The following is an 8,345-nucleotide window of genomic DNA, read 5'->3' on the forward strand; positions in this document are numbered from 1 at the left end:
CTTTGAATCTTTTTTAATTATGTTTGACTAAATCATCACACACGTTCGTGCTCGGAGATTTTAACCTATTGTTTGAAATCAATTCTACATTTGAAAATCTACATTTTGGGAATTGTGGAAAGTTAATGAAATAAAATCTTTGAGACTTTTTATTTGTTTCCTAAAACTAAAATTTCTGTCACTATAGCTCATATATTCAAACTTTTAAACTAAGGATCTAAATCTGGTCTTATCAATTGAGGTCATTTCTACGTTTGAAAATCTATATTTTAGCAATTAAAAACTTAAATCATTGAATCTAATTTTTGAGATTTTTTTGTTCCTTAAAAATAAAATTTCTATTAGTCATATTTTAAAATTTTCCGCTACAAAAAAACATGCCATTTGCGACTCCAATAATCATCCCTCAATGGTCGCAAATAAGGGTTTTGCGACTCTTTCCCGACCACTTAAGATGGTCGCTAAAAAACAGTCGCAAAATTTGTTGGTCGCAACAAGGTCGCTTATTTGCAACGGATTTCAGACTCTATAATATAGTCGTCTATTAGCGACGTATATTTGACGGGTCGTGGTAGTTGCACATTTTCGACTAAATTGCAACAATAAAGTTTATTTGGAGACATTTTTGTGTTTGTATAAAAAAGTCCTATGCTTATGACAGTTTTGAGACTAATTTAAGAGTCTAGGTTTAGCAACAATTTTAGTAATTTGGATTAGTCACGAAGTGGTCACATTTTAAAATTGGTTTGGTCACAAAATAGTCACATTTTGTGAATTGGTTTGGTCACATATTAGTCACGGTGTAGCAATCCTAAATCTAATTAATTTCGGATTTTGAAATGATATTAATCAAAAGGAATGATGATTTAAAGTACTAGTCTGGTGTGGTGACTGGTGTGGTGCAACCTTCGGTGGGTTGTGCAGTGGTTGCAGGCGCGGTAGCTGGATGTGTGGCTGCAGGTGTGGATGATTCAGGAGCAGAAACCATAAAAGCTTCGAACTTGGGATTTGTTTCTTTCATGAAGAGGAAAAGCTTCTTCATCTAAGCTTGAGACTCTCGGTGTTCATGATCAATTCGTGCATTCTCAGCCTAGTGTTCAGAAATCTTTGCGCCAAAGTTGATCTTGAAGCTCCACAAGAGTTGATGGAGAAGCGCTAGCGTAACTCTCTATCCTTTTTATTTTCTTTAGAGTCTCCACAAGTGATCCAAGTCCAAATGGGTTGCCTTTGTTATCTGTTTGAGTACACTACACCAAAAGAAAAACATTCAGTAATCATCACAGACTAAACAGAGACGTAGATGAGTAGTATCACCCCCTCCTCAGGCTTGACAATTATCAGATGGCTGGTCAAATATTCCTTAAGCCTTCGAAAGACGACCTCGCAGTCTTCGTCCCAGTGCAATTCCTTGTTCCCTCGTAGAAGTTGGTAGAAGGGAAGACATTTGTCTGTGGACTGAGCGATGAGCCGATTTAACGCGGCAATCTGACCGGTCAGGCGTTGTACTTCCTATTTGTTAGTCGGGGACGGGAGTCCGAGCACCGCCTCGATTTGCTTTGTTTTCGCCTCTATCCCCCGTTCGGTCAAAATGTATCCCAAGAACTCGCCCGAGGTTACGCCAAATGTTCATTTTGTCGGATTTAAATTCATATGAAAGCGGTCTAAAATGTCAAAAGATTCTGCGAGGTGTTGGACATGTTGCTCAGCGTTTAATGATTTGACCAACATATCGTCGATGTAGACTTTTATCGTCCGGCCGAGCAGGTCGGCAAACATCATGTTTACCAGCCGTTGGTAAGTCTCCCAAGCGTTCATTAATCCAAACGACATGACTGTATAACAATAAATCCCTTTGTCTGTTATGAATGCAGTTTTCTCCCGATTTGACGGGCTCATCGAGATTCGATTGTATCTGGAGAAAGCGTCCATGAACGACAGCAATTGGTTTCCAGCTATAGCCTCCACAAGGCGATCTATATGGGGTAAGGGAAAACAATCTTTGGGACAAGCTTTGTTGAGATCGGTGAAGTCCACGCAGAAATGTTTACCTTAATGCATGTGTTTGGATTAATCACCAAGCACTGATCTAGAGAACGGGAGCGCTAACCGTGTTATCCTAGTTCTCTGAACTAATGTTATACCTAAACTTCAGGTCGTAACCTGCGTAAGTTGAGTTGCGAGTTTGGTGAACGTATTCGTTTTACTTGCTGGTTGACATGCATCGTTGCCTGCACAGATTGAGTAACATAGTCTGGAGACTTTAGACTTTTTCATGTGATCTATAAGTTGTTAGTTCATTCGTGTTTTCTAGTTGAGAACCTAGACCGAATTGATTAGTTACTTACATTAGATCTTAACACTTGATTTGCTTAGAACCATGAAAATCTGAGATGATTCCCAAACGTCCAACACTTTAGTCTTATAGTTTTAACCGCTTTTATTTATGTTTTTTTTTGTATTAGATTTTAGGAAAATCAAAACTCCAACTCTTCTTTTCGTCTTGGCCATAGTTCTTTCTCTTTTAATTCTACTAGATGAATACCCGCGCTATGCAAGGGCTTATGACTTACTTTTTTTTAAAACAATTGTGCTACTAATTTCTTCTTTTCATTTATCTTTGGTTTTTTTTTTAATTGTGGAAATCTTGAAAAATATATTTTTGACATTGTTTTTTTTAATACTTTACATAGGTTCTCTCATTTTGTAGATAAATGCATGAACAACTTTGTTTTGAGAGATTTAAACATTCTATAATTCTTGTCTAAAATTTCTAGAAACTTATTTCAAATGAAAGCTTGATCTAAGGATGCATATTTTGTAACAAAGAGTTTTTTGGTTGAATAAATTTTATATTCATTCAAAAGAAGCTTAAGTATTTAGATATCTTCGCTTCTCAATTATATACTATGAAACACTAAACCTTATGTCGATACATTCATGGTTTACGCCAAGAGGAAGAAGTGACTCTTTCATTCACTCCCGTTGATTTTTTATTTTTTGGTGATACATCTACTTTCTTGGGACATGTTCTAAGCTTCTCTAAATTTCTTATGTGAATATTGAAACTGTTTTTGGAATATATATAAAAAAAAGACATAAAAGATATTTTATATTCCTTTTAGTTTAGATTTTTTTTAATGATGATAGATTAGACAGGTGACACTCTCTCCACTAATAATGTATTACTCAAATAGAGAGAGTTAGCCAACTTTTATAGTATAGATTATAAACCTTTACAGTTAGCATCATGTAGAATTTACTACAACCGTGCAAGCGGTTCTGTATTTTATATTAGATTTTCTCTACTTACGTGGGAGAGAAATCAGTTTTCTCTACTTAATTAAGTGCAGTTCGAGTTTTCTTTAAATCAATTATTTTTAGCATTGTTTGAGTTTTTTCTTGTACTTTAGTTTTTTCAACGTTTTAGATTAAGAAAAAACTTTGAAAATATAAATTCATCTTCTTTCTTGAGAACTCCCTACTCTTTGATCCTAAATAGATTCAAGTTTGTTTTCAATGGGAAGAGGATCTCAACAACATTTTGTTATTTAGGATTGCTGCAACATCCATCAGTGTATTTTGTTATTTAGAGTCTGCTTGTTAGTGGTTTTGCTTTAACCCGAGTACCGAACATGATTGACATAGTGCTGAAAATACTACAGCCTCAGAAGAAATCTTTTAGCATATATATGATGAAGCATCGCGTAAGATAAAATTTACTCTCTGGGATATCGTACGTAGAATATTTATTGGAGATTTATTTACCCTAACTAATTTACTTTTGAATGCGTTTTGCATTACTCGTGCTCATGATTTGTATTGAACAGCCATCCACAACAATTTCTTCGCCTATAAACCTACAATAAATTCTAAACTATTAGGATGTGTATGTACTATTTTTTTTTTGGTTTTTTTCCGTTTGATGCCTTGGATATAAAACCTTACCAGTGAAAAAACCTTATCAGTAAGTTTTTCAAACTGCCATAACAAAGATAAAGTTAAAAGTCTTAAATATGTTACCGGATAAATGAAAGATGATTTTATTGAATCAAGATCATTTTTTTTTTTTGAATAAAATGTGAAACTGTCTGTATTCAAAAGGGAAAATAACTTTTTAAATTTCTTTTGGCAGCTAACTGAGTATTGCTTTTAAATGCTGAAAAAACTTTAGGACTTTTTAATGCTGGAAAAAAAACTTTAGGACGAGACAAAGTTTAGAGGTTGAGTCGTTAGACACGAGTTGCAAGCCAAGCTTGTAGGCCTTTCTCAAAGACCATTCTTCTCAAGAATCCTATATAGGAGAAGATTGAACTTCTTAATCTTATTCATCTCAGAGCTTCGTATAAATTATAATCAAAAGTCTATCTGTTTTTTATATTGGTCGTATATATACGGTATACCCATTATTTTTACCTATAATATTAAATATTTCATGAAAATGATTGTTTTGTTGCAGGATGATTTTAAAGCTCAAATGAGGAGACTACGTCTAGAGCTATAAAAAACTATGGATATGTTTATAAAACCGTAAAAACTACAAATCGGTTCTACATAATTGAGAACCATCTCTGAGGATTTTACCTTGACAATATGCATTTGGCAGATCAAAGGCTTTTACATCTCCTCGGATAATGAGTTTAGTAATCATTGTGCTACCATCTTAATTAAGACCCTACAGGAATAAGCTGATTCTTCCACCTACGAAACAAAAATTAAAACAACATTTCTACTCTACACCCGACCGGTTAAATCTTAGTTTCGTTAATGAATAATGCCTAAAAACAATTAAAAAAAGAGACATTGAGAACAGATAAGAGCAAAGCTCTCAAAAGAGGATTCTGTAGTGAGTGTTAGTTAGACAGTTAAGATACTCTAAGGATCTTGGATATATGTGAGTGTTAGTGAGTGTTAGTTAGACAGTGAGGGTATCCTTGAACAGTCTCTTAGCCAGCCTTTCTCAGTTTTCCTATGTCTCAAAGCTAAAACGTTTTTAGAAGAACCGTCGACCTTCTTAGCAGTTTTAGTTTTTCCTCTCCTCATCTTCTAATAAAATACATCCTTCATCGATCTCACTGTAATCATTCCCTGTGGCTTATTGTTTGGATATCCCATGAGGGTGAATCATCAATGCGTACAATACCTTAGCGATATATATTTATCTAGATTTCAATGTCATATTGCGTGGCTGCCGAAGACTTTGGTGGGGAGTGGCTTCTGTTTGGCCTAGGAGTCTTCATGAAACAAACATTTTATTAGTCTAGTATGCAGAATGCATAAGATAGAGAAGATGAAACTGAAGAGAGCCAATTGAGTGAATTCTGAGAGTCTGACCATCTTCTTCCAGAGGTGTAGGTAACAGAGAAAACGTTAATATATCCCGGTATTACAATAATGATCTTCCTCAATTCTGATCTTTATTATTAGAGCAGTTATACCATCTTCTAAAACGTAAGAGAAGCCCAAAAGTGTAGGATTTTTTGTTGTGCTTACAGGTAGCACATTCTCACATACTGATGTTGCACTCAAATGTAGAGAGTTGAGCAACTTTCATAGTATAAATTTGTATTAGCTATTATTCTTAGTGGCATCGATCTTAAAAACTATATTGATTAACTGTATACTTTCGGTCGTTGTGTGGTCTTTTCAATTAAAAGATTTTAAAGTGAAGTTTCACATACATCAGCATGGGAAGGCTATCAAGATATGTGAGAGAAATAATTCGTAACATGTTTATGGTATGAAGATTGGTCGCCACTCAAATCACTAACAGGTTGTTCATCTGTTATCCCATTCGCTCTTTTTCCCATGTAATCTCTCTCTCTCTCACCCTCTCTCTCTCTCGTTTATGTTTTAATGCGACTTGTGTTTGCAATTTGGGTGGACCTTTTTGTGAATTTTGAAACCGTAAGCAAATTATGTCAGATGAAAGTTTATGAGAATCGACGAATTGTTAAAATACACTTGTGTGAACCTTTATATCAGTTTGTCTGTTTATGAGAATCGACGAATTGTTAAAAAAATTCTGGCATTGCGAGACACCTCAGCATTTTAGTGCATTATGGAATTGACATCTCATTTTAAGTCAATCTAAACATACGATTATACATAGTATCAGACTTGATTAACCACTAATAATTTAATATATGTTAATATCAGATTTAGTATAGGAAAAAGTCAAGATACTATTTAAGATTTCACTTGTTTAAATGCAACGGTTGCGATTTCACGCGGTATTAAGTATTATAAATGACTGATTTAACCGTTAAAAATGAATGTATTTGTAGAAGATTTATGACTGATTAACTAGCGGACACGACAACGATTAAATAAAAAAATTACTAAAATATTTTTTTTAAATATTAAAATACCAATAACTACATTTTGTGAAAAATATAAGAAAACTAAATATGATTCAAAATGAAAAACTATAAATTAAATACTAAATAATCATAAAATAGTTATTCTAAATTTAAATGAGACACAAATATAGTTTAGTTAGAGCATAAAATATATCATAAACCAGAGATTTGAGTTGCGCTTCCTACAAATGTAGTGATTAGGCTAATGGGCCGGTTTCTTGTGGCTCAAAAGTCAACAATATATATATATATATATATATATATTTATATATATATATCATCAACCATTAATCTTAACAGTATGTTTTTTTATTTTTTTTGGGGCAGATCGTCAGACTATGGGACCGGAACTAGACTTGGAAGATACATATAACCAGAGTTATACGTCCATACCTTTTCCTCCATATGTCTTTCTATCTCTTTTTTTTGGAATCCATCTTTTCCAATAATGTATAAGTTGACGCAAACGCATTTGCTTCCACTGGTAACTAATATTTCAGAACATGTAACGTTAATCCTATTATTTTGGTCAATAAAAAACACCGAATGAGGAGGATCTTCCCCGAGATCAAATGATGGCAGATCAGGTCTCCACACAACAAAAAGTTTGGTCCAAGAAACAACCCTATCTTTGACACTGTATCAGTAAGTTTTTCAAACTGCCATAACAAAGATAAAGTTAAAAGTCTTTAATATGTTACCGGATAAATGAAAGATGATTTTATTGAATCAAGATCATTTTTTTTTTCGAATAAAATGTGAAACTGTCTGTATTCAAAAGGGAAAGTAACTTTTTACATTTCTTTTGGCAGCTAATAACTGAGTATTGCTTTTAAATGCTGAAAAAACTTTAGGACTTTTTAATGCTGGAAAAAAAACTTTAGGACGAGACAAAGTTTAGAGGTTGAGTCGTTAGACACGAGTTGCAAGCCAAGCTTGTAGGCCTTTCTCAAAGACCATTCTTCTCATTTTAAGTCAATCTAAACATACGATTATACATAGTATCAGACTTGATTAACCACTAATAATTTAATATATGTTAATATCAGATTTAGTATAGGAAAAAGTCAAGATACTATTTAAGATTTCACTTGTTTAAATGCAACGGTTGCGATTTCACGCGATATTAAGTATTATAAATGACTAATTTAACGGTTAAAAATGAATGTTTTTGTAGAAGATTTATGACTGATTAACTAGCGGACATGACAACGCTTAAATAAAAAAAATTACTAAAATAATTTTTTAAAATATTAAAATACCAATAACTACATTTTGTGAAAAATATAAGAAAACTAAATATGATTCAAAATGAAAAACTATAAATTAAATACTAAATAATCATAAAATAGTTATTCTAAATTTAAATGAGACACAAATATAGTTTAGTTAGAGCATAAAATATATCATAAACCAGATATTTAAGTTCCGTTTCCTACGAATGTAGTGATTAGGCTAATGGGCCGGTCTCTTGTGGCTCAAAAGTCGACAATATATATATTTATATATATATATCATAAACCATTAATCTTAACAGTATGTTTTTTATTTTTTTGGGGCAGATCCTCAGACTACGGGACCGGAACTAGACTTGGAAGATACATATAACCAGAGTTATACGTCTATACCTTTTCCTCCATATGTCTTTCTATCTCTTTTTTTTTGGAATCCATCTTTTCCAATAATGTATAAGTTGACGCAAACGCATTTGCTTCCACTGGTAACTAATATTTCAGAACATGTAACGTTAATCCTATTATTTTGGTCAATAAAAAACACCGAATGAGGAGGATCTTCCCCGAGATCAAATGATGGCAGATCAGGTCTCCACACAACAAAAAGTTTGGTCCAAGAAACAACCCTATCTTTGACACTGTTTGTGACCCATACCTCAATCTCCCCTAGATCATGTTCTTCGTATATGTGTTGGCGAAGCAAAGAAAGCTTATCTCCTCTATAAGCTGATAAGGCTACATTATCATATGG

The sequence above is a fragment of the Camelina sativa genome, chromosome 8, assembly GCF_000633955.1.
Source record: "Camelina sativa cultivar DH55 chromosome 8, Cs, whole genome shotgun sequence".
Classification (NCBI taxonomy): Eukaryota; Viridiplantae; Streptophyta; class Magnoliopsida; order Brassicales; family Brassicaceae; genus Camelina; species Camelina sativa.